This window comes from Panthera onca, chromosome A2 (assembly GCF_046562875.1).
Source record: "Panthera onca isolate mPanOnc1 chromosome A2, mPanOnc1 haplotype 2, whole genome shotgun sequence".
NCBI lineage: Eukaryota > Metazoa > Chordata > Mammalia > Carnivora > Felidae > Panthera > Panthera onca.
Genome location: NC_138340.1, coordinates 39,929,575 through 39,950,906, shown reverse-complemented (window position 1 = coordinate 39,950,906; position 21,332 = coordinate 39,929,575). Strand labels below are relative to the sequence as shown.

General features: G+C 46.9%; 2 long non-coding RNA genes across 2 annotated transcripts in view; one reads left to right on the top strand and one right to left on the bottom strand.

The window, feature by feature from the left end:
* LOC132678756 (uncharacterized) overlaps positions 1–21,332 on the bottom strand; it is a 48,634-nt gene that overhangs the window by 19,969 nt on the left and 7,333 nt on the right. The window lies entirely within an intron of this gene.
* Positions 2,458–21,332, top strand: part of LOC132678755 (uncharacterized) — a 163,086-nt gene continuing 144,211 nt past the window's right edge. The window contains exons 1-2 of the long non-coding RNA XR_009609800.3: positions 2,458–2,574; positions 15,024–15,230. This is a non-coding gene — a long non-coding RNA (uncharacterized LOC132678755). The remainder of the gene's footprint in view (positions 2,575–15,023; positions 15,231–21,332) is intronic.

Sequence of the window (21,332 nt, the reverse complement as noted above, 5' to 3'; positions counted from 1 at the left end):
AAAGGAGATACGATTTGACAACCCAGTAGCCTAATTGTCTGTGCTGCTTCCTCCCTTCTTCATTCCTTTCAAATACATTCTTCTTCAGAGCCCCATTTCTAAAATGTTGAGGACGTGGGGCGTCTGGATGGCTCAATTGGTTGAACGTCTGCCTCTTGATTTCTGCCCAGGTCATGATCCCAGGATCGTGGGATTGAGCCCTGAGCTGGGCTCCTCACTGAGTGTGGAGCCTGCTTGGGATTCTCTCTGCCTCTCCCTCTGCCCCTTTCCTCTTCTCCCTCTCTTTCTCTAAAATAAAATAAAGTAAAGTAAAATAAAATAAAATAAAATAAAATAAAATAAAATAAAATAAAATAATAGTATAAAATGTTGAGGTCTTGGGCTACTCTCCCTGAAGTTAGGATGTGGAGGGGCTGTGTATGCAGAGCCCATCTGGATGCTTTTTCTGTCTCTAGGGATGCTTGGAAATACTGTTTGGAAAGCCAGGGATGTCTAAAGAGTGGAGACCAGCATTGCCCATGGACATTCAGACTTGGTTTCCTAACTCTTACTTCGAAAAAAAAATTTTTTTTTTTAAATCTTTTGAGGGAGAGAGAGCAAGAGGGTATGTGCATGTGTGTAGGCAGGGGAGGGGCAGAGAAAGAGGGAGGGAGAGAATCAGTCAGGCTCCATGCTCAGCACAGAACCTGACCTCAGGACCCCTCACCATCATGAGATCATGGCTTGAGCCGAAATCAAGAGTCAGACGCTCAACCAACTGAGCCATCCAGGCACCCCTCCTGACTCCTACTCCAAGCTGGTGTTGCTCCTTGAGGTTGTCCTGATGTGTTAAGACCCCCACTGGCTCAAATGGCGATTGCATATCTTGGCAGAGTAGCTGTGTTCAAGTATCAACCCTAAACTGAATGGCACAATTTCAGGGGCCCCATTCACATCGGGTGAACGGAGTTGGCCTCTGGAGGCGGTTCACATGCATTACAAAGTGGATGGTGAAACGCCGAGGACCTACCCAACCTCCTCCATTTTGGAATCAAGGTGAAGGTCCTGGTGGCTGAATTGCTCCCAAAGGAGCCCGTCAGCCTCAAGCAGTGGAAATGCTGGCCCTCAAACGCAAGTCTTCCCCACCTGAGGTGGCAAACCACAGCAATGACCCTTCCTCTTAGCCATGTTTGCCCAGTGCTTGCTACGGAAGTTGCAAGTCTTGTGCTGGACACAAGACCAGGGCACTGGCAGTGTGGTCAGCGAGGACGGATGAGAGACTCGGTCCCTTTGCTTGGGGCTGGAGAACAGGGCCTGAGGACCCCTGATGAGCAAAAGTGTGCCATCGCAGATCATGTCTGGATGATAGACCGTGCCTGTCGGCATATTCACTATGTGTATCACCTTTGGTGTTCCCCTGGGCCCTCTGAGGTAGCTCTCGCAGATTTTTATTAAAATCTGCTAATAAAGTCTGTCAGATTTTATTATTCTCACTTCAAAGATGAGGAAACTGAGGCTCAGAGCCTTGTTTGAGACCACGTAGCTAGGAGGAGACAGTGGCACTAGGGTTTTCTCCGTTCTGAGTTTGTGAATGATGCCAGAGAACAAACATCCCTGGGCTAGATTAGGAGACAGCAGAGGGTGGTTTCTCTATCCAAGGATGTGTAAGTTCCATGTTTCCTGGAGGGTTTCTTCCATGTACGGCTCCTCTCAGCTGCACCAATGACTTGCATGGGGCTGAGAGTTCTTTTTAACTGCCACCACCTCAAGGCCTGACTTGTCCACTCCAATTCATGCAGGCAATGAAGGAAATAAGAAGAAAAGAAAACACTCCTGCACAGGAAAGAAATCACAGTCTTTCTCCAGAACTAAAGGCTTTTGCAGGAGTGCAAGAAAAACACAAAAACAAAAAAACAACAACTCTGATCATTCTTGGTAGCTTCTGACCAAATTAGTATACTGAAAGAATGGATGAAAGAGTAAGGGGTGTGTCAGAGAGAAAGGAAATCCGTGGGCTCCCCTAGTGAGTGGCTGCTCCCTGCTATGTCTGGGAAGTCAAGGGGTAATGGAGGAGTCTAGTTGGAAAACATAGCCATTTTCTTTCCAGTGTTAGCTTGAACCACACCACCCCAAGGAGACTTCTTAGACTCTAGACCAGACTGGCCCCTCTATCTCATGTGTTCTGCCCGTCCTCTGCATTTGACCTTTGTAACTCAGATTATACTTGTAACTTGTAACTTGTTCAGCACCTGCCTCCCCGATTTGACTTTGAACTCCATAAGTGCAGAAGCTGGGTCTGTATTGTTCCACACTTGTATCACTTGGGAATCTTTTGTTTGCAAAGAACAGAAAACCCACCCAAGCTGGGTTAAGCAAGAAGGGACATTTTTTTTTTTTTTTTTTTTTTTTTTTTTTCCTGCCCAAGTCTAGAGTTGGCTCTGGGAAAGCCCGGATTCAGGGTTTCTGAATATATAGATTTGTTCTCTCAACCACTCTTTATTCCATTTGATTTTCCTTCTTGTGATGGTTTTATTTTCAGGCTCCTCATGATGCCAAGATAGCTGTCACAACTCTTGCCTAGGACACTTTCAGTGAGTAAGTACCTCTTCCTAGCAACTAACGCAATATTCTCAGGACTAATTCTGATTGGCTTGGCTTGAGTAGTATGCTTATCCCTGAACCAATCACTGTAGTCCAAAGGGCTTGGTGTTTTCTGATTGGCTAGTGTCACACACATAGCACATTGTCCGCCCCAAAGCCATTCCCTCCTCTTCCTTGCTAAGAAAAACCCATCAGGTATAAAGCAGGTGGGCAAGATGCTCAGGAAAAGTCACCTCCTCAATCCAAGAAACCGTTTACAGTAATCCTGTCTTCTTGGCGATGATTTGTTTAAAAGCGTGCACTGACCCACTTTGGCAAAGAGGACGTGATGCAAAGTGTATTGGAGGCCTCCAGGAGAAATCTTCCTTGCTCTGAAGTTAGATCTGTAGGTGGTACTACCTTCTTTCCATCCCTTCTTGCCTTTGGATATTGTGAGAGGGTGGGAAGTTTGGAGCTGCTGCAGCCTTATTGCAACCATGAGGTGAGATATTGCTGAAATATTGGGGATGGAAGAGTGGAAAATGTCTGCTCTTGGCTTCTGTGGTGTTTCATTTCTACTGGCCTGCACCTGTGATTTTTTTTTGAAGGACTGTCCACAGGTTTTTGGAGCTACTTTGCCTGCTCTTGTAGAGCACCAGGTTGCCTGGGATTTGTGTTCCTAGGAGGGCAGACCATACCAATAACTGATGCAGAGGTGTGAAAGCCTGGCTCCCCTGCTCTGACTTGGGACAAATCCTGAGGCGTACTTTTCACTGCGGAGCTCCCTTCAGGACCAAACTGAGGCTGGGACTTGCTTGAAATCAACCTTCGCTTGGCAACTTCTTCTTCCCTGTCCTACCCTCCCTCCATATCTCCCCACCAGATGCCCCCTGGGAGCATTTTCTTAATCAATCGCATGCACACAAATCGTTTGCTCCTTCTGGGGAACCTGTCGTATCACCAGGGCTTACACATCACAGCTGCTCTGTAAATATTTGTTGCCTGAGTGAATGAATACATGAATGGATGAACAAGCTGGGGAAATCACAGGCAGGTGGAATCCGAACAGGTTATTATACTAATTACAGGCTGTCTACTTTTTTTCCCTTTGCTCTGTGAAACAGGTTGGCCCCTTGGGGAATTTCCCCAAAGCTTTTGAAGCGGACAGGGTGTCTTCTCAACAGGCTCATATGCTTCCTAATTGGGCAGTCCATTAGAAGGTGAGGTCATCTCCCCAGGGAAGGAGGAGAGGCCTTATCACTCAGGATGGGGGTGGGGGGGACCTGGGGCGGGGACAAAACCTTCGTCAACATCTGCAGTGTCTGTCGTTACTGGAGCAGCCGGAGGGAATGACCATTCTGGAATGAATCAACTAAACCTTTGACCTGAACTCCAGTTTAATTCACTCTTTCCCCTCCATTAGCTGGTGTAAGGGATGAGGGAGGCAGAAGGGGAAGGATAACATATTTTATTTTTATGGCATTTTTATTCCAAATGACCCACTGGGTCAAACCCACTCTTCTTTCATGAATTATACATTAGAGGAATCCTTTTGTTTTTCTAATGGCTTTAGCTGAGTTCACCCTCTAGAAAGATGTTTAAACAAAATCAGGAATTTCAATTAAAGAGTTCACCTCTTGCCATATCAACTGACATGGTTTTGATTGGGGCATCCCATAAACGAATCTCCATTAATAGAATTTTCAAGCTTCCTAGGGTGTTAGAAATCATCCACCCCCATCACCCTATTTTATACATGGGAAGACTAAGAACCCAGAGATGGGAAATGACATGCCCAAGTTTGCACAGCCAGTGCATATCAACAGCTATTAAAAGACAGAAATGGTGGTATATTTTACTCTCTATTTCTCAGCTAGTATTCTTTTCTGCAAGTAAGCCTAGAGAAGTAATATAGTTGCCATGGCTGCAGAAAAAATTGCTCCAAAACCTCGTGGCATAAAGCAGTCACTTGTTATGCTCATAGATTCTGTGGATTGGGCACTTGACAGAGCACAATGAGGATGGCTTCTTCCTGCTCCATGGTGTCAAGGAACTCAGCTGGAAGAGCCAAGGGCTTGAGTTCATCTAAAGACTCATTCATTCACATGAGTAGAAGTTGATGCTGTCTGTCGGTTGAGACCTGTTATAGGTTGGAACGTCCATACGTGGCCTCTCCATGTGGTCAGGACTTCCTTACAAACATGGTGGGTGGGGTTCTAAAGGAAGAGTTGAGAGATGAGGCAATGGGGGGAGAGATACATATATTGATTAATTGGTGGAAATTGTGTTGCCTTTGATGGACCAGAAAGTCACTCTGTGTTACTTCTACAACATTCTATTGGTCAAAGCAGTTCCAAAGTCCACCTAGTTTTAAGAGGAGAAGGTAAACCCCACATCTCAATAGAGGAGTGTCAGTTACATTGTGAGAGAGTATACTGAAGGGGGTATATATTGGTGCAGCCATGTTTGGAAAATTTGCTTTGCTACAAGAGGGTTAGGGCTAGTACACATTACCTGTTGCTGAACTGTTTATTTAGGATCTGTTTTGTCTGCTAGATTATAATTTCTAAGGGGCAAGATGTGTGTCTGTTTTGTTTGCTACTATAGCTCAGTGACCACCACGGCTGTAGCTGACTCAAGGTAAGAACTTAATACATTTTTGTTTGGAAAGTGAGTGTCAAAAAGAAAGTGTTTAGTGGCTAAAAATAGACACATAGATTTCCCTTCTCCTCTTGTGAACTTTCCTTTTCATCAAGAACTTGAGTACCACCACCATCTTCTCTAAAGAGTTGATTGATTGGTTGATTGATTCATTCATTCGTTCATTCATTCATGTTTGGGGACATGCGGAAAAGGTACGTAACTAAGTCTTGGACCACTCTACTGGTCTAGAAGTGGTCCTGGAGGGAGTGATGGCTGGCAGAGGCGACCTGGACGATGAGCGAGAGGAAGCTGAGTGAAGAGGCAGGAGGAAGGGTGCTCCAGGCAGAGGGAACAGCCTATGCAAATTGGAGGTAGGTCATTCAGTGTGGCCAGTGTGTTGAATTTGAGAGAAGAGTGGAAAAAGGTAAGTGAGCCTAGAGGAACAAGCAGGGCCTGGGTTCAAATTTGTGTTTAGAAGGACATGTCAGAGTGCAGAGTGGATGATGGACTGGAGTGGGACAAGGTGGGAGGCTAGTTGGGACACTGTTGGCAGAAATTCTGATATGAGATGATGGGGGCCAGACTCTCAGTGGGGATGGTGAGAAGTGGGTGGATATTTCCAAGGAGTTCCAACCGATTAAATGGATGTGAGCGTGAGAGAGGCGTTGGTCTAGTTCGTGGTCTCTGGGTTAGGCAAGTGGGTGGGTGGTGGTACTAGACCCCAAGTCAAGGCACACTAGGCAAGGAGTAGCCTTGGGGGATGGCTGTGAGGAGTATTTTGGACATGATGAGTCTAAGATGCTAGGGGGGGTCACCTGGTGAAGTTTCCAGGAGGCACTTGAATTCACAAAACCAAGACTCAGAAGAGTGGTCTGAGCCGCGACTCTGGACTGGGGTGGATAAGGGGATGGAAACAGAAGCCGCAACAGTGCGTTTGTTCTCAGTGGGCGAATGAGCAAACAGAGGAGCAAAGAGCCATGGAGAAAGCAGTTGTCAAGAGGGTGGCAGTCAGTGGTACCCAGTCATCACGGAAGGAAAGGAGGACATTGGCCACAGGATTGAACAAAAGAAAAGTCATTGGCAACTTTCACAAGGACAGTCCCCCCTGAGAGAGACAGGAAGAAACCAGATGACAGAGTTGTGGGAGAAAGAGAGGGTGAGAGTGATGAATAAATGAATGCATGAATGGATAGCTTTCTAGTAAAGCCTTTACTTTCCTCCTTCCAGGCCTGGTAATTCTGGAAACACTGGGTTGGATTTGTCAAATGAATTCCTATAGGAGAGCCAGGAAGGATCTTTTCCATTCAGCTCTCTCTGTCCCAGAAAATAACCTATGTGTGGGTTGTCCTTGGCTTGCCTCCCTAGCAACCAGCATTTGTATTTAAATTTTGGGGGGAGGGGTGCTCTCATTTTCCAGCTATCAACACAGTTCTGTGGTCACATCTGTTGTTTTTGTCTGCACAATAGCCATTTACCATCATTTGGCTAATAGCATCCCAATCTGGGGAGGGCTGACCCCTTATCCTTGGTTCCACGGGTGGCACATGTCCCAAGCCCAATCGATAAGACTCAGACCTGAGATTTTTTGGAAACTCTTGGGAAAGAGAAGCACTCTTTAGACAGGGGTGGTTTCCACCGGAGAGAGCTTGCCAGCACAGAGGAAAGCAAATCCAGGGCCACAGAGAGAAAAAACAATCTTGATGACAATTCTTGGATTCCTGGATCCAGCCGTGCCTGAAAACATTGAATCCCTGGATTTTTCAGTTACCTGAGCCAGTAAATTCTCCCCCTCTTTTTTTTTTTTTTCTTTTTTTTTCTTTTTCTTTCTTTCTTTTTTTTTTTTTTTTTGGTCAGAATGGCCTGTATAAGTTCTAATGCTGAATGAGTGGTCCCAATAGGAGTAAACTGCCAAGACATAGATGCCTCAGGGTGGGTTGGTGGAAGAGGGTTTACTTGATTTCCTCTCAGGCATTTCACTGGACATTTCAATCACCAAGTTGCTCCTGCCGGAGGAATGTCCCCTTCATTTTTGCAATCATCCCTTTCACTGTCTCGACGTGTATTCCTACCTTTTTGCTAACCCATCCATGCTCAAAGACGTTTACCTGAAATGCACAGATCCTGTGCTGGAGACCCTCTTTCACCCCCAGAGGCAACACACATGCTTATTATTTGTAACAGGAAATGCTCCCAAGAGCCCAAGTTGGGAGATGGGGCATTTGTGGGGATCCCATCAGTGTGCACTGCACTTGCTGACAGCCAGTGCCAGATTCCATGTCCCCCGCCCTCTGGCCCCACCACCCCATGTGTACAACAAGCACTGCAACGGTACAAACTCGTGTTCATTTGTTCAGAACATGAATTAATCATGCCAGGGAGATTCCCGGCCGCTGGACCACATTTTGCTGTGTTAGCAATAAACATCCCTTCATCCTGTCAACACAACCAGAAGGGAAAACAGAGGTCCAGAAGCCTCCGAGGTGATGAGGGTACCCAGTGGGTCACCCATGGCAGAGGGAGGGAGTGACACATTCCTTATTTTTTCCACCTCCCTCCCTATATCAGCTGTTATCTTGGTTTCCTTCTTTTTGCTTCTGAGTATACTTCCCACCTGAAGTCTTCAGTTCCATGGATCTCGTATTTTCTGTCCAGCCTCCAGGCTGACAGCTTGCCATTGGCAGAGACCCATAGCATGACATCTCCTGGAGAGGGTGGGGCTTGCATGTTTGGGTGCTGGGCTTGCCAGAATCGCCCTGCGTTATTTCCTATCCCTGCTTATTTGGAATTAGCAGACTTAGATGGGTTCCTCCCTCTTCCTCCCTCTTTTCTTTCCTTCCTCCCTCTGACTCACTGTACTTACCTCCTCCTGTCCCCTTTCTTCCCTTCTCCTCCTCCTCTCCCTTCCTCCATCTCCTTCCCTCCTCCTCTTATGCCTTCATCTCTTCCTCTCTCTCTTCCTCCCCCCTTAACCTTCCCTCTTTCCCTGACCCCTATATACTCTTCCTACCTGTTCATCTTCCCTACTCTCTTTCCTTCTTTTCTTGCTTCTTGTTCCTTTTCCTCCCCTTCCTCCCTCTCCCCATGACTTTCACCCTGTGGTTCCAATGCAATGAGAACGAAGGGAATAATACTGAAAAGCAGCCAGGCTCAGCCAATAAATCCTCTAATGCTTGTAATAGTTTCATGTTCTTCACATTCATCCTAGTTTAAGAGTTTAATCAACATCTTGGAATACTTGTGATTTACTCCGTGAGCTTTAATTTGAGGCATGGCAATCCCTCCCTGCCCCCACCCCCCATCCTCCCTGCTTCCTTTCCTTCCTCCTTCTCTCTCTCCCTCCTCCCTTCCTTCTTTCCTTCCTTCCTCCCTTCCCCCTCCCTCTTTCCCTCCCTCTCTTCTTTCCCTTCCTCCCTCTCTCTTCCTTCTCCCTTCCTTTCCCTCTCCCTTCCTCCCTCCCTCCCTCCCTTCCTCCCTCCCTTCCTCCCTTCCTTCCCCACTTTCTTTTTTCCTTCCCTCCTCCCTCCCTTTCTTCCTCCCTCCCTTCCTTCCCCACTCTCTTTTTTCCTTCCTTCCTTCCTTCCATCCTTCCTTCCTTTCATTTATTCAATAAATGCTTTCTAAGGGTCTATTTTGGGTCAAGCCCTGGGCTAAGTGCTAGACATAATGAATAGAAACAGGGACATTATCCTTGCTCTGATGAGTTTACAGTCTGGTGTGAAAGGCAGATTTTCACTATAGATCCCACATGAATGTATTCTCATGACTTCAGTGAAAGCTCTGGACTCCCATGGGGACCTAGGCAGAGGAAGTGACCCCAGCAATGGAGGTGTGGAGGCTTCCTTGAGGAGCTGATGTGAAGGATGAGTTTTCTAGGCAGAGAGAAGAGGAATGAACACACCAAGTAGAGGGAACAGAATATGCAAAGGTCTTGGGGTGGGAGGAAGAAGGGTACTTTCACCGAATTTGACAGGAATAGTGTGGCTGAGACAGGGAGTGGAAAAAATGAGCCAGAGGTTGACAGCGGTCAGATGTTCAGAGCTCTTATCTGAGGTGAGAGTTTGGATCTTTACTCCAAAAGCAAGGGGATATTATAGAATAGTTTCATCTGGAGGCGGAGATGGTCATAGTCAGTTTGGCTGTTGATGCAGTCAAGGTCAGGACAGGAGATACTTTGGGTGAGCCTTCTCTAGCCCCAGGTGAACTAGGTAGGCTGGGAAAAAGAAGATTGTGTCAGATGGACCTGGATTGGCATCAGGTAACTGCTCTGGCTTCCGCAAGGGAGATCATCTTGTCTGCAGATCTCCTGTATGGGTCAGAGGACCCTGTGGGATAAGGAAGGTGGAAGGAGCATGGCTAAGAACTTTGGCCTTGGAGTCAGCCAGATATGCCTTTGCTGTTTACCAGCTATGAGACCCCAGGCAGGGGTTTGCAGCTGTTCTGAGCCTGTTTCCTCATCTGTAAAGTGATGATGATGATGATGATGATCATAAATGTGTTTTTTGTCTGCCTATCATCCCTTTTTCATGCTAAGTAGGAAATTGCCATTGCATGTGGTTCTGGTGGGACTGGCAATTACTGTGCCCCATCTACCCATTGGACACGTGTTCCAGGCCTAACTAATCATTGTGCCCCATGGCCCTGTCCCCAGGGATTGGCATAAAGAAGTGGCCTAAGTAGGGCCAATCAGAGACCTGCCATGGGATCTGATATGGGGCTGTTGGCAAAGAGAGCCTCTCTTGGTTTTAGATTATTAGAGCATAGGCTTGAGCTACTGGTGTCCAAGTTTCCTGGGGGAACAAAAATCAGGGAGATGACTAGGGGAGGAAGAGAAGGAGAGAGAATAAGGGGTAGAAGGGGAGAATAAGAGAAAGAAAGAACTCCATACCCTAGATACAACAGTCCCTGAAGCCTAGGACACCCCTTGCACTTCTCAGTTAACGAATCCATCAATGCCCATTCTGGCTTATGCCAGTTTGAGTTGGGTTTTGTCACTCACGATGGATGTGTTGTGCCCAATGCATGATGTTACTAGGTTATTGTGAGTGCTAATTTAGCTGAAGCGCTAAAAGCAAATGTAAAGTGCTCAGCATGCAAAGTGCTCAGTAATCACTCACTGGGATTTTTGTTCTTGTAACAATTCATAGCTGTAAGATACATTACTAGAGTATATACTGCTTCTTACCTGTGTGTGGGGGGGTGGCCTCATGTGGCTCCACAGAGGGCCATGTGCCACCTTAGCAATCCTGTGTAGAAGCCTCAGATAGTGACCTGAGTCCCCCTTCCCTACCTCTCCTTCTCCTTCCGAAATTTGTGACTGCTGTGTCCCTTGGGGCTTTCTTGAAGTGATGGTGGCAGCAAGAAGAGAACAAATGACCTGAAGGATGTGACTATGTTTATATCCAACTCAAGAAATTCGTTACCCTTCTACTTCAGAGCAGCTGATTTCCCATGATCTTTTTAATGAAATGTATCAGTTATCTATTGCTGCGTAACAAAGCCCAAACTTAGCAGCTGGAAGCAACCAGAGATGTATTATCTTGTGGCTTCTGTGGGTCAGGGATGCAGGGATAGCTTTGCTGGGCAGTTCTAACTCAAGGGTGCTCTGTGAAGCAGAAGTCAAACCAGTGGCCAGGGCTGCTGTCATCTGAAGGCTTGAGTGGTGCTGGAGGATCCACTTACAAGATGGCCCTACTCTACTCACGTGGCTGTTGGAAGAAGACTTTAGGTCCTCCCCACAGAGCTGCTTGAGTGTCCTCATGATATGGCAGCTGGCTTCCCCCAGATTGAGTGATCCAAGAGAGAGGAAGATGGAAGCAATATTTTTAGGGCCTCATCTTTGAAGTCACAAATGTCATTTCTGCAATATTCTTCTGATTAGACAGTTCATCCCTGTTCAGGGTGGGAGAGGGTGCCCAAAGTTGTGAATACTGGGAGGCAGGGGACATTGGGGGCCATCTTGAAGGCTGGCTGCCACACCTGTGATGTGGTGTTTTTAAAAAAAAATTTTTTTAAGCTTTATTTATTTTTGAGAGAGAGAAAGACAGAGCACGAGTGGGGGAGGAACAGAGAGAGGGAGACACAGAATCTGAAGCAGGCTCCAGGCTCCGAGCTGTCAGCACAGAGCCCGATGCAGGGCTTGAACTCATGAACCACGAGATCGTGGCCTGAGCCGAAGTCAGACACCAACTGACTGAGCCACCCAGGTGCCCCTGTGGTGTGGTATTTTTCAAGGTCATTAAAGTTTCTTCTTAGTCTGATGGGAATTCTCTTCCTCAAGGAGGTCTTTGGATGCCCAAGATAACATGGTGTCTTTAAGGCACCAAAACACCCCTTCTAACAACTTGTTCTTGAAAAAGCTTTTTACAGAGCTTGCGAAGAGCTCCTTCAACTAGTGAAATGACTAAACTAATTTGCTGATCTGTAATTTCCTGGCATGCCTGGAGATTTCCTAATAAATACTAGCTTCAGGATGGCAACCTGCCAGCATTACGGCTTTCTCCTGAGCGACAAACAGGGGATGTGAAAAGCATCTTGGAGGGTTGGGAAGGCTGGTGCATTGCAGGGAGAGAGCACAGGACCTGGAGGCTGGATGTTTGGTTTTGAGAGCTGACCCTGCCTCTTACCTACTGTAACACCTACCATACCTACCAATACCTATCATATTTCAAGAGAAACACTTGCCTCTCTGTGCCTCAGTTTCTCCCTCTCGGAAGAATGGTGACAACCCTGATTTTCCCTGACCCACGTGGCTATTACAAGGTTTGAGTGAAGTGATGTAGCATTTTAAGAGGGAGGTCCATGAACACTAGCACTAAGGGCCGTTAACCTCAAAGGGGATTCTGTGCCGAAGTGAGTGTGGAGGACTGTATTGGAACAGTCCAACTGTTTTCCATTTCCCATGACTCCAGGCAGGGCCAGAGCATGGCTGTGCTGCCAGAGCAGCCACACAGGCTTCTTACATTTGGGGTTTCATGCCCTGCAGCTGCGGTCTTGAAATTCTTCATAATTTTATCTTTGAAGTTGTGTTTTGTAAGTGAAGTTTGAGGGGACAATAGAGCATGTGCCGGAGGATTGGCATCTCAACTTTCAAGAGTGTGCCTCTTACTGTCTCCTAAACGGTGAGCTCGTAGCTGCCGTCTTCCCTCCTCTGGCTCCCCGTTCTCTGCCCTGCCCAGTAACCATGTCATCAGGGTACCCAGATCATGGAGCTCAGGACCGTGACTGGTTGGCATTGGCAGGGGGCAAGGGAGGGAGACCCGATTCTGCTGCCACCCTCTGCCCCCCGCAGAGGCCTGGGCACGTGTGAAGGGAGGGCTAGGGTCAGTGCCCATCTCGTGATGTCACAGGGCAGGGAAAGGAGGCAGCTATCCCAGTGCTGGGCTGGAAGCACCATGGCACATTTAGCAGGAAACCTGGTGGGGGCCTACTTCTGACCCAGGTACCAAGGAGGTTGTAATTCCTTGGGGATCACCCAACTACTCTGTGTTGGGACACCATGGGAAGAGGAGATTAGCTTCCCCACCACCAACTAGGGCTCTGCATTATCACATTATGTAGCTGATCCTCCTGCGGAATTTGTCAGATCCTTTAATATAGGAGAGACTAAACTGTAGTGGGTCAGAGTGCAGACTTGAGAGCTGGACTGTCTGGTTCTGGGTTCTGGCTCTACTCCTTACCAGTGTTGTCACCTTGGCCCATTTTCCTAACCTTTCTGTGTTTATGTTTCCTCATCTCTGAAATAATGATTATGTGGTTCCTACCTGCTAGGTTTCTGTGAACGTTAAATGAGGAGACAAAGCATCTAGACCATCCCTCCCCGTGTAATGAATATTAGCCCAAGAATTTGATGCTTCCTTCTCCTGAAGGACTGCAAAGTTCCTGGGGCAGGAATGCCATCCGTAACAGGCTGCAGCACCACACGTCAACAGACTCAATGAATACTTGTTGAATGAACGGATCTCCAAGAGGGGCTTCCCATAGAGTACCCACCCCGTCCCCTTTTATTCCAGAGAATCTTACGCGATCAGTGGTCCAGTCTCAAAGGACATGGAGACACAGCATCTTGTCCCTGTTCATTCACGGTCTCCTGACAGTGGGGAAGGAGCACGCAGACACCCCAGAGGCTCTCACCAGCCTCCTGTCTGGGCCCATCTATCCTGCTAGGAATAGCTTTTCTAGACCCCCCAGAGGCCACGCGATAACTCACTCCTTCTCCCCAGCCTCTCTGCCCTTAATTGGGCCAATCTGTCTGCCTGACACCCTGCTCTGGTTCGTTTTCTTCACAAAGCCGTCTCTTGTCAGTTGACAGATTCTCAACTGTCTTGAGCACATTTTTCAATTTGTGCTCTTCCAGTAATTTCCCAACCAGGTTTCTCTTTTTAAAGCTACTTAATTTTATAATTTCTAAATGATTTTCCTCACCTGCCATGATTCTTCTCCACCCCCACTCCTTGGCTTTTTTCCGGTGACTTGCATTTCCTCAGCCCTGAAGCCATGCAGGTGTGTGGGGGACCCTTTAAGGAAGCCTGATTTTTTTTCAGCTATAGGGAGGATTACTGTCTTACTCTTTTTGGGTTCCTCCAAAAGCTGGCTGTGAGCTAAGGGCATGGGTACAGCAGTTTGTTTGGGAAGTGATCCAGGAAGCAGGAATGAGGGGGCAATGAGAGAGAGAAGGTTGAAGAGCTGAGAACATGCCTTATTTTCTGGTTACCCAATGGGTAATGTGCAGGGAACCGTAGACATGGAATGTACCTTGCATTGTCCCACTGGAGGGAGAGGAGACTGACTGCCACTCCCCGCCCCCACTGGAGGGTTGTCTCTGGGAAAATTAACTTCCTTGAACTTCTGTTGGTGCCTAGGCACCTAAGCAGCCTCTCCTGGCTTTGGAGAAAAGTGTGGTTAGTGCTAGACCTTAGAAACAGCCATTGAACGTTCCATCAGAGCTCATGTGCCACAGAAGTTTTCTACAGACAGTTACACACTCGAGACTCCTCGGAGCTGGAATTGTCTCCTTGAAGGAGTGGACTCCTTCATTTTCCCTTTTTTTTTTTACTTTTTTTTTTTAATGTTTATGTATTTTTGAGAGAGAGAGAGAGAGCATGAGCAGGGTAGGGGCAGAGAGAGAAGGAGACATAGAATCCAAAGCAGGCTCCAGACTCTGAGCTGTCAGCAAAGAGCCCAACAGGGGGCTTGAACCCACAAACCATGAGATCATGACCTGAGAAGAAGTCAGACGCTTAACCGACTGAGCCACCCAGGTGCTCCTTTTTGTCTTCTTTTTAAGCCTCTGATTATGAAGGTGTTTTGCTGCCTTCAGGGAAGGCCCAAGCCAGTTGGGGCCCCTATGGGAGGGACTGTTGAGTCCCCAGTAAGAAAGGAATATTCAGCCAGGCAGTTCTACAGTGTGTTTCCATCTCTGGGGATCAGTCTACTGAGAGGAGGGTGTTGATGTCTTCAGCTAAGAAAGGAATGCATCCCCCTGTGACTCCCAGGGCCCATGACTGCATTTGGGTGGTGTCTGAATTGCAAAATTAATGAAAGGCACACTACTCCATGTATTGACACGTCTGAAGATGATGAGGCACGAACGTGAATTGCATCGGTCTCCTCCCCACGTCCCCTGATGACATGCTGAGTGGATCCCATAGGTTGCTGCTCTATTTGGATATAGAAAGGTCCAGTTTTATCCCTAGTTTCATTTCCTCCCTCTGCCCTGCACAGGTTTGACTCGGCCCGAGGGGTTTGAAGTGAAGAGAGAGCTTGGTCTGTCTGAAGGATCCCTTCTCCTCCTCCCCCTTCTTTCTCCCCTCCTCTCTCCTCAGGCAACCCCGGGAACATCACTGACACTGTGGCACAGCCCTGGGATGGCCTGCACACAGAAGATGACGTGAGGGTGTTCCATGGAGTATGCGGCAGCCCTGTGTGCTGGGACAGAAAAAAGGGACTGGAGAAAAGGAACACGTTTGTTTTTACTCAACCAGAACTGCGCAAGTCCTCTCTCAGCGAATACTGGTTCGTCTGCACGCATGGTGAGCTCCAAATGACTCCATTTGTGACTTTTTTGAAGTGCATTTGGGGGTGTGTGGGCAGAGAGGGATGTGAGGGGCTTCTCCTCAATATGCAGGGCCCCAACATTGGAGAACCACCTTTGCTTGACCTCCTCCTCCTTCCCCTTCATCAGGAACACCCCCCTCTGCCCCCAGCCACTAGCTTCTGGGGTCTTCTTGCCTGGGGGCCACCTTCCTGGTTGAGACTCAAGTCTGTGGGGTCCTCTTCACCAGAGGAGGTTCCCTGCCTCATCACCCTTAGTGGTAGGAGGGTTGACTGCACCCTTTCTCCACCTCACTCTCTCCAGTTATCTCCCGGCCCTTCTTGAATAGGTCTGAAATGGCTGTTGTTCATGGGTCTCCAACCAGGAAATGAGGCCCCTGGCTCCCCTTGAGAGCACCCTCAATCTCTATAAGCTACTCTGTTGGAGTGTTCTTCCCTTGGCTTGATGAAGGAGACACACTCCCCTCCTCCAGCAGTCACAGTCCTTCTTGGATTCCCCATGTCTGTTTGTACAAGGTGGAGAGAAGGAAGGAAGGAAGGGACGGAGGAAGGGAGGATGGAAGGAAGGAAGGGAGGGAGGAAGGGAGGATGGAAGGAAGGAAGGGAGGGAGGAAGGGAGGGAGGATGGAAGGAAGGAAGGGAGGGAGGAAGGGAGGATGGAAGGAAGGAAGGAAGGGAGGAAGGAAGGGAGGAAGGGAGGAAGGATGGAAGGAAGGAAGGATGGAAGGAAGGGAGGATGGAAGGAAGGAAGGATGGGAGGAAGGAAGGAAGGAAGGAAGGGAGGAAGGATGGATGGAAGGGAGGGAGGATGGAAGGAAGGAAGGGAGGGAGGATGGAAGGAAGGAAGGAATATTAGCCAATTTGGGCATCTTTTGATATGCCTGGATGCACTTCTGGGCTCTTTCTGGCTCTCCTTAGGAAAGAGGTTCCTCTTGTATTGGGAAAAGCTTTATTTTTTACATTTGCTAATCTGGAAATGAAGGTTGGCATTTCTTTCTGTTCACAATTATATTAGTAGTGCCTATGACTTTGTCATTACATTGAAATACATTGATATGTGAAAATGACATTTTGTGCTCATCTCTATTTAAAAATTACAGTAGTAATTAGACCCACTGCTGGATCTTATTTTCTAATGTGTTAGTAACAGAGTACGGCTAATACTATATTATAAATTTGTTTAGTATTTTGATAGCCATATAACTGACTTTCTCTGTAATCCTATGTATTTTATTTTGTGCATTTACAAACGATTATTCCGGGGTGCCTGGGTGGCTCAGTTGGTTAAGCGTCTGACTTCAGCTCAGGTCATGATCTCACGGATCGTGGGTTTGAGCCCTGTGTCAGGCTCTGCGCTGACATCTGGGAGTCTAGAGCCTGCTTCAGATTCTATGTCTCCCTCTCTCTCTGCCCCTCCGCATCTCACGCTCTGTCTCTCTCTCAAAAATGAATAAACATTAGAGTGAATGAATGAATGAATGAATGAATAAATAAATACAAACCATTATTCTGAAAAGGGAGCATCACTTGAATAGATGCCAACACAGGAAAGGTCAGAAGCCCTGCTCTGGAACATGTGGCTTCTTTGTGCCTAATGTCTAGCTTTAGGGCTTTGTTAGAACTAGCATATTCCTCTAGATAATTTTCTACTCTGGCTTTCTTTTTAGCCAGGATCCTGTTGTCTCCAATCAGAGCCAATTATAGCTAACATATTTTAAGTGCTTCCTCTGTGCAGGCACAGTCCAAAGCACTCTACGTGCATTAGCTCATTTAATTTCCATTTTTTATGGAGGCACAGAGAAATGGAGTGACTTGCCCACAGTCACACAGCTAATAAGTAAGTAGGGGAACTGGGATTTGAACCTGGACAGTCTGACTCTCCACGTTCTTAATCCTGTTGATTGCAAACTAGGTAAGAGATATCTAGTTTTCCAAAAAGCCCATGTTCCTGGGTTTAAATAGTGTGGGCCTAGCTAGTTCAGTCTTTATCACTACAGAGCAGCCAAAAAACCTTTTCAGCTCTCCAACAGAGAAATGCACATTGAATCACAGTGCCCCCTGGCTTACATAGCACTTCTGACTACTCAATCTAGGGTCAAGCTGGTTCACAGAAATTTAAGACAAACCTTTATTAGGTGCCCATAGTATGGCGAGCCCTCTGTCAGGTGCTGGGAAAAACGAGTAGAATAGGTATAGCTACCACCCATCTGGAACTCGTGCAAAATCAGGAGACACACCCAGAAGTTGTGTTGGAGGGGCACCTGGGTGGCTCAGTTGGGTGAACATCCAACTCTTGATTTCGGTTCAGGTCATGATCCCAGGGTTGTGAGATCAAGCCTTGCATCGGGCTCCATGCTGAGCATGGAGCCTGCTTGGAATTCTCCCTCTACTCCCCTCCCCCACTTGCACTCTTTCTCTCAAAAAAAAAAAAAAAAAAAAAAAGTTGTTTTGTAATAAAGAGAGCCAAGCTCTGGTGGAGGGTGTGGATACAGCCTCTTGGATGCTGTGGGGGAAGGGATTTTTCACAGGCTCAGGAAAGACTTCGGCTCTCTTCAGGCTCCCTACCCTGATGCCACATTGAGCCCACCTTGCCTGGCTGAAGTGCCAGGGTTTCCTTTGGCCCTTCCTCTAAACTTCAGTCCTTGAAACTTAGATATCTCCCTCCCTCTTCCCTCAATATACTCCCACGCGGCCACTTAGCTAATCTCAGAGCCCCATTCAAAGTCAGGGGTTAATGACTCCTGAATTTTAACAAGAGTTTTCAGGGCTGTAAAGCAGGGATCACAAACATGACCGTCTGAGGGTCAGGCAGATAACGTCAGTGAAGGAAGCAGGCCAGTATTTGCATGTTAAACATGCAGGAATATTCTTTACTTCCACAGAGATAGACTCTCGCCTATTCTTTTCTGAAAAACCTTGGCTTCTGGAACCATCTTTCCCTTTTCTTTTCACTTTTAATAAAGATCAAACACAGATAAATATTTCTTCACCAGGAGAAAAATCACAGAGCAGCATGGTGCTAAATGCTAACTATCACATGGAAACTAAGGGCACTGGTGACTCAGGCTGCCCCAGAAAGCAGATTCTGAGAGTAGGATTTGAGTGCAAGCTGTTTATTTGGAAGGTGATTCTGGGAAGTGTCGGGAGAGACCTGGGAACTGGGATAGGGAAGGGAAGGCAGCCAGTCAATAAAAGGTGCATTATGGAGTGACTTACCACTCTGGAACGCTGGGACTCAAACTCTAGCGGCCAATGGAAAGGTGCCCTCCAGCTATCCCATCTGAGGAATGGGGAGCTGGGATATTTATATATCAACTCCCATCAGTGGTTGATTGGAGTCTTTTGGGGGTGGTAGTACCTTCAGTCTCTAGCCCCTCTGGCTAGGCGGGCTCCAGGAGGCCAGAGAAAGCACTTAGGCAAAGGGACATAGGTTTTGGGTGTTAGAAGTCAGGTATCGGGCCCCAAACCGTCAAGACTCTGACAGGCATTGACCATGATGAACTGAAGCAAGCTAGCGCCTGAATTTTTCTAAGCAAGAATGTGGCCCAGGGTTGCCAGACCTTCTGATTTCTCAAGAAAAGCTGAACATTTAGGGTTTTTGGTGAAAGTTCTCAATTTCATAAATGCTGACAATAAATCTAAAATTTTTAATTATTAAAAGTGTTTATTTATTTTGAGAGAGAGAGAGGGAGCGTGAGCAGGGAAGGGATAGAATTAGAGAATCCCAAGCAGCAGACATGGGGCTCAGTCTCACAAACCATGAGATCATGACCTGAGCCGAAATCAAGAGTTCGATGCTTAACCAACTGAGCCACCCAGATGCTGCAACGACAGATCTAAAATTTTAAAATACATCGTAAGAATCAACCAAAGCATGTCTGTGGGATGGATCTGGTTTACAAGTAGCCAGATTATGAAGTCTGATCTACCCTAAAGTGTAGGTGAGATCTTGGCTCCAGACCATTCTTGCTCAAGGGAAGCTCTAAAGATGAATTCCAATCAGGTAAGGTGGATTTTTAGTTAGGGAGTAGATTGTGAATTAGGGAGTGGAGTGAATTGATGTAATAAGAGACCACTCCCCCAAGAGAGTGTTTGTAACCAAACAGAAGTATGTTTCTTTCTCATGCAACAGACTGGAGGTAGGTAGATGGTCCCAGACAGCTCTGTTGCATGGGGCTGTCCAGAGACCCAGGTTCCTTCTATCTGGTTGCTCAGAGGGTTGTCTTCATCTATGTGGCCAAGGTCAGTTGACCAGCTCCTTATTCACATTCTAGCTAGTAGGGAAGGGAAAAGAGAAGCTCAGTTAGTCTCAATAATTGCAAACTTCACTTCCTCTCACATCCCATTGGTGAAAACTTTGTCATATGGCCATCTGCAAGGGATACTCAGAAATGTAGTCTCTCTCTCTCTCTCTCTCTCTCTCTCTCTCTCATTGGCTGTATGTTCAACTTAAACTTCGTGTGCCTGTGGGAAATGTATTATTACAGAATTAGAGGAGTGTAATGTTAGGGGACAGTGAGTAACTTCTGCCACATCAATAGAAGGGTCTGGATGGGGGATGAAATTCAAGCCTGAGGTAGGATCTACCTGAGAGAGACTTTTTTTTCTCACAAGAATGATTTAAGTCTGGCTTTCCCCCCTTCTCTCTCTTTCTCTTTTTTTTAACGTTTATTCATTTTTGAGAGGGGGGGGGAGAGGCAGAGAGAGAGAGGGAGACACAGAATCCGAAGGAGGCTCCAGGCTCTGTCAGCACAGTGCCCAATGCGGGGCTCCAACTCACAAACTGAAATCATGACCTGAGCTGAAGTCGGATGTTCAACTGACTGAGCCACCCAGGGGCCCCATCCCCATTAGCTCTCTTTGTTCTGTCTTGGTCAGTCATGAAACCTTAATAGAGGATTAGCTCAAACCTGGAAGAAGTCTGTTATAATGCGAAAGAAGCAAACATAATAAGTACCTAGTAGATACAAGGGGCTTTCACATATGTGATCCTATGTAAGCTTCACAATCACCCTATGAAGTCAATATTATCATTCCCGCATTTTGTAGAAGCAAAACTGAAGACAAAAGAAGCAGGTTGCCATTCAAGCTCTCTCACTAGGGTCAGGGTATGGGAACTGACCAATCAGAGTTGCCATCCAGGTTTGCCCCATCCCAGAAGTGAAGGGCCTTGGCCAGGATGTGAAATGAGGCGCATGTGACTGCAGAGCTCACATTCTTTGCTCTGCAATCTGATTTCCTTACACCAGCTGCTTCCCCAGAGACAGCCACAGCAAATCTACTGGGTTCTTGAGAGGGTAAACAAACCGTGATGAATGAATCTCCTCTCCTAATATGAATGCCTTATTGTTGTTATTCTTCATGCCCTGACAGAGTATTTACAGCCTCTCCCGTTGCTCTACTTCTATCGAGTGGATTAAGCAAAGTCAGAACTCCGGGCCCTAGCAGAAAGTTACAACTGGGATTTGAGTTAATGAAGAGTTAAAGGCTCAGCAAGTGGCACTTGGCTTTACTACTAACCCGGACAAGGCCATTAACTCTGCTGTAATTAAGTGGCTTCTTCCACGATGCCCTCTTGCCACAGAAATATCCATGTGGGTGTACCCCACATTCAACAAGCCCACCTATGAAAACTGAGACTTGTTGAAAAGAAAAAAATGGGAGATAATCATTCAACTAACCACAAGAGATTGTGTTTTGCAGGATGGGATTTCTGGATATCTAGTTTCGAAATAACACCAAAAATTTGATTCTGGAAGAAAGAGAGGATACAAAGATGCATTCCCTTCTGGCCCATCTGGAAATGTTCTGGAATGGATTAGATTTCAAGAACTCTGTAATGATGTATCAGAATTGATGAAATCTAAATTAGGTTGGGGCTATTTGTGGTGGCTACATTTGGGGTACTTGCCACACCCTGTCTCCCTTCTGAGTATCTAGTCACCCACAACCCCACTGGAAGAGAGAGTCAGCCATGCCTATACCATGTGACCCCCATACTCTACCCCTTACCACTAACTGGATCCAAGGCAAACCGAACCGATATCAATCCATAGGCTCAAACCAGCTTCTGCCTTTCA